The 9,842-nt window shown below is 41.4% G+C and overlaps 1 non-coding gene across 1 annotated transcript; it reads left to right on the top strand.

Annotated features, from left to right (window-relative positions):
• Nucleotides 1-2,814: 2,814 nt before the first annotated feature.
• On the top strand, nucleotides 2,815-2,923 carry LOC121139557. Its single transcript, XR_005876470.1, has one exon. It is a non-coding gene; the product is annotated as a U6 spliceosomal RNA (small nuclear RNA).
• The last annotated feature ends 6,919 nt before the right edge of the window (nucleotides 2,924-9,842 follow it).

Below are 9,842 nucleotides of genomic sequence, written 5' to 3'. Positions count from 1 at the left end.
AACATGTAGAAGAATGCAAGTAGAATCATATCTATCGTCATGCACAAAACTCAAGTCCAAGTGGATAAAAAACCTCAGCATAAATCCAGTTACACCGAATCTAATAGAAGAGAAAGTGGGAAGTAGCCTTGAACACATTGGAAGAAGATATCACTTCTTAAATATAACACCAATATTACAGGCACTGAGACTGACAATGAATAAACTGGACCTTCTGAAACTGAGAAGCTTTTGTAAGGCAAAGGACATGGTCAATAAGACAAAATAGCAGCCTCCGGAATGGGAAAAGATCTTCACCAACCCCACATCTGACAGAGGGATGATCTCCAAAATATGTAAAGAACTCAAGAAACTAGACATTAAAAAATGACTGAATCTCAAATGACTGAATGACATTTTAGTCATCATGGAAATGCAAATCAAAATGACTCTGAGATACCATCTTACACCTGCCAGAATAGCCAAGATCAAAAACACTGATGACAGCTTATGTTGGAAATGATGCAGAGTCAGGGGAACATTCCTCCATTGTACAGCCACTTTGGAAATCAGTATGGTGGTTTCTCACAAATTGGGGATCAATCTACCTCAAGACCTAGCAATACCACTCTTGCACATATACCCAAAGGATGCTCAATCATACCACAAGGACACTTGCTTAACTATGTTCATAGAAGCATTATTTGTAACAGCCAGGATCTGGAAGCAACCTAGATGTCTATCAACCAAAGAATGATTAAGGAAAATGTGGTACATTTACACAATGGAGTACTACTCATCAGTAAGAAACAATGACATCTTTAAATTTGCAGGCAAATGGACAAAATAAGGAAAAAAACATCCTGAGTGAGGTAACCTAGATCCAGAAAGACAAATATAGTATGTACTCACTCATAAGTGAATACCAGATGTAAAGCAAAGGATAACCAGCCTACAACCCACAATCCCAGAGAGCTAGATTCCTCTTCCAGAAACAGAAGCAGATTTGGAGATCTATGGGGGGGACCTCCTAGAATACAATCAAAGTGAAAGAAGAACAATAATATGAACAAAGGAGTCAAGAAAGAAAATCTTGATGGTAAAATATCTTTCACTTGAAGCAAAACAAAAGCTGCATTTCAATATAGCATTGATTGTATTATAGTAGGAAACACAGGCACAAGTAACTGAAGTCTGAGCTGTAACCTAACACAAGAAGTACAAAATCTGTATAAGGAAAACAGACTCTGGGGCAAGACATCAAGGAAGACCTATAACAGAGGTAGCCCATTTCCAAATGCTCGGTAGGAAGTGGTCATTCTTATTTTAGAAATGGTAGCTGACATGTATAAATACACCATGCAGAAGGATCATAGGTTCAGGGCTAGCCTCAGGTACATAGTGAGACTGTCTAAAGAAAACCAAGGGCTGGGAAGTATGTAGCTCAGAGATTGACAAGCTTGTTTGCCTAAGCTGTGCAAGAGCCTGGGTGTGATCCTCATCATCAGGTGGGGAGGGGAGAGGAATTCTTTTCAGCTACAGATGTTCCTTGATTTCCAATGAGATTATATCCCAATAAACGCATCATAAAGTAAAGCTATCATGACATGAGATGCATTTAATAATTTAATATACTTAAACTACCAAACACTATAACTTAGCAATGCAGTGTACACACTGTGGAGTGTGGGCTGTTTGCCCTCATAATTACATGACTGGCTGGGAGCTGTGGCTACCACTCTCCAGGTTCATTTCCTAGCCTAGGAAAGAACAAGAATCAAAGTATACTGGTGTGAAATATTAGTTAAAGGTGTGTTACATTCTTTTATGCTGTGGAATATTTGTCTAATGATAAATATGTATTGCATTTGCTTATATTGTATTTGTTTAACTCTGTAAATCTGTGTTACCTTGCCTGTTTAAAATACCTGATTGGTCTAATATAGAGTCAAACAGCCAATAGCAAGGCAGGTGAAAGGATAGGTAGGGCTGCCAGGTAGAGAGAATAAATAAGAAGAGAAGGAAGAAGATGAGGAAGGAGAAAAAGAAGGAGAGGAGGACACCAGGGGCCAGTCACCCAGTCATACAGCCAGCCACAGAGTAAGAAGGAAAGAAAGACATATAGAATAAAGAAAGGTAAAATCCCAGAGGCAAAAGAGATGGGATAATTTAAGAGAAGCTGGCTAGAAACAAGCCAAGCTAAGGCCAGATATTCATAAGTAAGAATAAGTCTTAGTGTGTTTATTTGGGAGCTGGGTGGTAGGTCCCCAAAGAGTAAAGAGTAAAAAAACCAACTACAGTATATTGTTTTGCTGAATGTGTATCATGTTCATACCATTGTAAAGCTAAAAATAATCACAATTCTGGAGCCAAAAGAATTACAGATTTAATGCAATTCTAGTCGAAAGTCCCACTAAGCTAGTTTGCAGACATTGACAGCTTTATTCTATAGTCCTCGTGGGAAAACAAAAGTTCCAGGAAAAGTAGTAGTAGTAGTAGTAGTAGTAGTAGTAGTAGTAGTAGTAATAGTAGTAGTAGTAGTAGTAGTAATAAAACCTGACACTCAAAGATGTGCTGTAAAGCTGCCATGACCAAGACAGCCAACAAAAGAATAGATAAATAGATCACATCACTATAGGCTGCTGATCAGGAAGCAAAGGCAATTCAATGAAAGGGCAACACAGAATATTTTTAACATGTGGGATATTGCACAACTGAATAATCACAAACCAAACAACAGCAAAGACCCTACAAAGAGATCAAGAAAGAAATTCAGAATGGACACTAGACCAGAATGTAAAATGCAAAGCAAAACCCTTCCAGAGGGTGATAGAAGTGCTCATTTTGGCAGCACAGACACTAGACTGACAACGGAATGATTGGGACATTAGCATGGCCCCTGGGCAAGGATGACATGTAAACACATGCAATGTTCCATGTTTTCCGAACTCACACACAGGATCCCACACACTCACCACCTCCCGAAGAGTAACCCACGAAAAAATGATGCTTTGTACTCATTAAACATTAAAGTTGTTCTATGAATCTTAAAAGATACTACTAAAAGAAGAAAAGAGCACTATCAGCCGGGAGAGAACGAGAAAAGGCTTGTTCAATAACTAGCTTTATTGATGTCCCTACATCTTTGCCTATGTGGGGCCTTCTGCCTGGAGTGCTCTAGGCTGATACACACCATCGTTCCCCCGGCACAGGCTTCATTTCACATCTTTGCTCAGTATCTCTTCTGAAAACAGCACATATTAAATTTGTTCTTTAATGTTTCCCCTTCCTCCTCCTTCTCCGCCTCTCCATCATCCCTTTGATCTGTAGCTCTTATTATCTTCTAACACACTATTTTGCTTATTGAACACTAGGTGCTGACTAAATATTTGTTGAATGAATACCAGTGTCTCCAGCAGCAAAATCCCTCATGCTGTTTCTATAGAAACACCTATACCACCTTTTAGAATAATTCATTCTTTCATAGTTTTGACAGATACGGAAGCATTCTCATGGAGATGAGACGAAATACATGCTGCACAGGTACGGTGTGGAAGGAAGGGCTGACACGGTCTCTCATGCTCTTGAACGATTTCTGAGGGTCAACATAGTAGGAACTACAATAACATAAGCAATATTTTTATTTCTTAGTAAATTTGGCGTATTTTGTTTTCATCTATGGGAGAGGTATCCAACATGATCAGACTGGGAAATCCAGAGGCATGTGTCTTCATATTTTCCATACTGTTTATAATGTAACATCTTATAGTGAAATGTGCTTATTGCCTTTGAAAAACCAAAGAATGGTCATTGTGTTCTACAGTATGATTTAACGTGAAAGCAAGAAGCTTTGCCCTTCCTGTTGTTTGGAGTAACTGCCTCAATCAGCCGAGTTCACACTGACATCTGGAGGCCACATGTGAGCACTGCACAGGGCGGTGGTGCGTTTCAGAGCCTGACGGAGAGATTGAAACAAAATAACGAAACAACTTACACACATCAAAAAAGTAGACTGAAAGGCTCGTTAAAAATGTGTTTATAACTTCTGCATAGACCTCTGTTGCTGGAGATTTGAGAACACGAGAAAAGAGCAAATGTTAAATTGTCCCTTAGATGCCAGGCAGCACACTAATGCTCATGCCCACTCACGGAGTAGTCAGTCTAAGAGGGACTATTACTATTCGCACTACCGCTGACATGAAATAGCCGTGTGTCTCCATGTTGCTTAACTAGTCTTGGGGTAGTGGAACTTGAACCCAAGTCTGTATGACCCTAAGTTTCCAGGTCCAGGACTCTCAGAGATGGGTCCATTTCTCACTGTTAAACAAGTTCCCAGAAAGGATTATGTGTTGGGGTTCACTGGAGAGTCTTGTGACATTTGATCACTACTGCTAACCCCCACTGGAAACAAAGACCCATAACACTTTCTTTATAAACACTGAAGTAAGTGTGTGTGTGTACTAACATTCCTGTAAAGAGAATGTCTTGGCGATACCATTTTTCATTAAGTCTGTGGCCTGTTTTCTAAATGTCTTAATGGGTCAAGTGTGTCAGACTTACCCCTGTCCTCTATCTTAATGGAGATCCCATAGACTACGTTTGCGAAAGGTCTCCATGTGGAGCTCCAGATGGAACATACCAATAATATTAAAGGACAAAGACCAGCATCATATAGTTTCTAGCTTTTTAGCTGACTTCTCAGATCCATTTGTCTTATGACTAAATGACTTCTGTGAGTATTGAAACTATCTCTCCAACAGCAGAACTATACAGCGCTTTGCTTCATTTAAAAACTATTAGTTTGCTAAATATACATCTCCTACTTCAAGCACCACACCTATATTTTGGCATTAAAATAGCCTTAATGTGAGGGCTTGTGCCTGATCTTATTATATCTTGTGCTGTGTCCAGTTGGTGTCCCTGGAAAGCCTGCTCTTTTCTGGGGAAGCTGGGAGGAGTGGATTTAGGGGAGAGGGGAAGTGGAGGGTAACTGGGAGGGAGAAGAGGGAGGGGAAGCTGCAGTCCGGATGTATTAGATTAGAGAAGAAAAAAATAGAAATTTAAATATAGATACACTTTTAATTTGTGTGTATGGTGTGTGTATATGTGCACATGACCACGCACATGTATGTACATGCAGAAGCCACAGATTAATGTCAGATGTCTTCCTCTGTCACTTTCCACTTGGTTTTTGAGACAGGATCTTGTATTGAATTTGAGGCTAGCTGTTTCAGCAAGACTGGGTGGCTAGTGAGCTCAGGGAACCCATTTCTCTGTGCACCCATCTCTGGGGTCACAGGTTGAACCACTACATCTTGCTTATACATGAATGCTGGGGGTCCAAACAGAACCTCACATGTGCATGGCAAGTGCCCTACCCACTAAGCCATCTCCCTAACCTTCAAATAAACTAAGGGCATCCAGAGATGGAAGGGCCCTTTAAAAGCCCCAAATGGAAAGGACTGTAATGCCACAACTACTCTTAGGACATTTGCCCAACAAAGTGTGAGTCTTCGCTTTAAGTATCTTTCTTTCCTCAGCTCTAGTTTGGTCTCCTAAGGATCAGCATGGCTTCTTTGGATCAAACAACCTCAAAAGGTAAAGGCTTGGCCAAAGAGAATGGCCAACGGGAAGACAGCTGGTTTTTGAAAAGTACCTGATTAAGTAGTGAACCCCACCCAGAGCATTTTGACCCAGTACGTTCCCATATGTGGCTGAAGAGGCAGCACTGACGCCGCTGTTTCTCAATGATGAAATGCCCTCAATTAGTGCCTCCTGTGACTGAATACTCTCAATAATAAAGGCGTTATTTCTATACCAAGAATGAAAAAATTGTTTTTTGTTAAATTAAATTTATCACAATTAAGGTTTCAAAAGAGGAAAAATTTGTGAAATTTTCAATCAAAAATTTTAATTTGGACCAGCAAATATCATCAAGCACAATGTTCTCTCATTTCTTGTTTCTAGTCCCATGTTTAAAAAGAACCACAAATATTGCAGTTTCTTCTTGTATTTCACTCACTTCTCCTTAGTTTCTTCTGTTAGGGACTCACCAACAGTGCTGGTTGGTTTTTATCCACTTGAGTTGAGTCATCTTGGGAGAAGGAACCTCAATTGAAGCATGGTCTCCATCAAATTTGCCTGTGGACATGTCTGTGGGGGCATTTTCTTGATTACAAATTGATGTGGGAGGCCCAGGTCACTATGGGCAGTACCACACCTGAGCAAACAACCCTGGTTTGTATAGAAAAGCAACTTGAGCAAGCCATGGGGAGCAAGCCAGTGAGCAGCATTCCACTGTGGTCTCTGCTTTAGTTCCTGGCTCCAGGCTCTGGAGTTGAGTTTTGCCTCAGCTTCCTTTGATGACCTACAACCTGAAATGAACACTTTCCTCCTAACTTTGCTTTGGTCATGGTTTTTATCACAGCAGCAGAGACTGGAACTAGGACATCAACTCAACGTGGTGATGATAGCTGTCTAAAGAGAGCCACTATCTGCCTACCAACTGGGGAGAGAATGGAAGAACTGTTAAGACCGGAGCTGCCTGCTTTTCATTTATTGTGCAAGAGTCCCTGCGTTCATTTTCTCACTAGTGTGCCTAACTCCTACAAAAGCAACTTTGAAAGAAGATTGATTTTGAATGAGCTCATGGTGGCAAGAATGTGACCGGGACTCCTCACATCTCAGTAGACCAGGTTTCAGAGGGAAGGAGTCCTGGGGCTCAGCTGGCTTCCTCCTCTGTTCCTTTGTATTCACTATCTTGTTCACAAGATGCTGCCACCTATGTTTGAATCACCCTTCCTTCCTTCATTAAGCCTCCCTGGAACACCATTACAGACTCATCAGAGCTGTGGTTCCCAGGTCATTCTTAAGCCAGCCCAGGTGACAAAGGAGATCCACCATGACAGGTGTTTTCTGTGAGCCAGGCAAGGACACTTACTTAACAGCCTTTTTTATGTCTTCCCATGGGCAATATAATCTGTTGTCACAGTTATTGCCTACATGAGAAGCAGGTGTAATGTGGTAGATGTAATAGATGCTTAGTGTCTCTTACCTACTGTAATTGTAATTGCTCACAGCCTTACACACACACACACACACACACACACACACACACACACACACACACACTTATTCTTCAGAAAATGCTGAGGCCATTCCAAAATCTGGATGCTTTCACTAATGTAGTTTTTTGGGGGTTTTTTTGTTGTTGTTGTTGGGTTTTTTTGGTTTTTGTTTTTTTGTTTTTGTTTTTGTTTTTTTTTGGGGGTTTTTTTGGGTTTTTTTTGCTTAGACAATCCCAATTTTCTTCTTGGCTCCAAAAACATAACCACTCAAATATGCCTTCCACAACACAGTTACAGCCTGGTTAAGCAACATATTTTTTATGTTAAGTAGACCAACCTGCTAACTACAGCCCTGTCTTAACCAAATAAACTTAAACAAGTTATTTGCCTTCAGTTTCCACATCAGTGATATTAGGTGAATAATTATGCAGAAGACATACAATGAGGTGATGATGGATAGACAGCATCACAATGGGAGGCTGCATTCAGCCGAGATAATGCAGGGCCATTTAGTAAGAGGAACTATTTACAGACTTGTAGAAGGGAACTATTTAAAGAGTTGGAAGCATCCCAATGTTGAAAAAATAAGGGAGTAATTACCACTTCAGGGGCAAAGGGAGGGAGCGATGAGAGTTGATTCTTAATCCCAGAGAAAGCAGTTATAGTTAAGAGCTGGGTTGAAGTTGTAGTAGTCATGTTTGTGGCCTGCTGTGCTTCTGGTTACAAGTGTTGTAGTTGTGGTTGTAAAAGTTGTAGTTCTGGCTGTAGCTGCAGTTGTAGAAGAGGACCACTGGTAGATACTACTACTATAGAACAATACAGCGAATGCTTGGTGGCTCAGCACAGGTGAAGCTGTAAAACCAAACACTGTGACAGTCCTCTCCCCTCAACCCAATCTGCTACCATTGATTCCCAGTCGACAAGCCAAATGGAGCAGCGTGCAGGAGATCCCACCAAGAGTGGAATACTGGGGCGCAGATCAGGGAAAATGGTACAGACAGGGGCCAGAGGGTCATCAGAGCTCACCCAGAACAAATGTGTGTATGTGGTGCTTACCCCTTCTTCAGGGTACGTAAAGCCTTTGCTCCTGCTGCAATCCCAGGGACAAAGGGGACAACATAGAAATTATCCTCCTCTATGGCACTGTTGAGCTCTGGACGGAACAAAGAAGGCACGGTGGACGGGAGCCCAAGAAGAATGAGCCCTTCATAGGTCTGCAAAGCTCTACAGCGTCTCACCCTCAGGCCAACACAGATCTGACCATCTGAGGACAAGGCCTGACGCAGATGAAGACACACAGGGGGAGGAGAAAACAATGGAGCCCCTAAGATTAGAGGAGTAGAAGGCTGAGCTGAGGAGCCCAGCTCCAGGCCAAAATGCTGTGTGTGATCTTTCAGCCCTGACTGCAAGCAATCATGAGTCTTTGACTGGCAGCCTCATAAGGCGAAGCCATCCGCCCCCACAAGTCCTGGGACCCAGGCAGTGAATTGTCAGCAAGGGGTGGCAGCAAAGAGCTCAACACCCTCCCCACCCCCAGCCAGTCATGCTTGGTGCAATCCTCAGTACTAACTGGAGTGCCTGCCTTTAAAGGTCCCCTTCCTAGGGGTTCCAGGATGAAGGGGACAAAAGATGTTGCAGGTTAATGTTGACCAAAAGAGATCAGGAGGATATATTTGTGTCTAAAAAAGTTGTCTTGGAGTAAAACAAAACAAACAAACAAAAAACAAGGACTGGTCATAAAGACAAAGAAGGATAGAAGGATGTTACTCAATGATAACGGGGTCAATTCGTCAAGAGGAAGTAAATACAGTCAATATCGGAGTGCATAGGATATAATGGTAAGGATCACTAAGGGAGAAGAGGTCGGCAAGGCAGTCAGGAACTTTGTGCTCCCTTTTAATGGTGTGCAGTTCCACCAGTCAAATAAATCAACAAACATGTATTAGACTCGAGTCACATGTTGACCAAACAGACGAGAACATTCCATCAACAGGCTAGGACATATGTTAGGACTCAAATGTCAACAAGTAGAAAAAGTTCAAAATCATATCTAGTATGAAAACCCAAATCTGTTTTTAAAAGCAAGAGATTCCTATCAATTAACAGATTCTGAATTTAACCCATGCTCCTAAACAAACAATGAGTCAAGAAATCATAATGGTTTTAAAATTTAAAAAGGGCATAAAGAAAGAGATTGCCATCTACTGAAGAACTTGAAAGTCAAAACAAAAGAATGTAAAAACGCAAGGTCAAAGGTCTGGTGCAAAGTATGCCACTTTTTAAATGATTCTGTTTGCAACTTCCCTTCTCCCAAGCCTGCAGGAAGACATCTCAAGCTTATAGCATTGTCATACCATTCAAGGAAGTCATTTTAAATTCAACAAGCAAATCCCAATAGCATCACAGAAAAGTTTCTTAATATCATAAGGAAACATAAGTGAGCCTGAGTAGTCAAACAGTCTGAGAAAGAACGAATGTTAGGTCCTTGTCATTCATCACAAAGTTGGGGATATCTCACTTCTTGTTTTGTAATTATCTCACAAAACTGTAGTAACTTAGAAACAGACGTACAGAGTAGTGGGATTGAATAGAGGACCCAGGAATGAATCCAAATGTGCAGTCAAGACTCTTGACAAGGGAACAGTGAGGGCAGAGGAGGGAGAGTGGTCTTCAGGGTGTGGTGTGGGGGGAAATGGGATCTCATAAGCTAAAGAATGAAACTGTGCAGGTGCCCTACTCCGCAAACACTAATCAGGAATGGATGAAGGTCCAAAGGGAAGACCAGAAACTCTCATG

This window comes from Mesocricetus auratus, unplaced genomic scaffold (genome assembly GCF_017639785.1).
Source record: "Mesocricetus auratus isolate SY011 unplaced genomic scaffold, BCM_Maur_2.0 Super-Scaffold_15014, whole genome shotgun sequence".
NCBI lineage: Eukaryota > Metazoa > Chordata > Mammalia > Rodentia > Cricetidae > Mesocricetus > Mesocricetus auratus.
The sequence above is the reverse complement of the archived record's forward strand: the minus strand, read 5'-3'. Positions and strand labels throughout refer to the sequence as shown.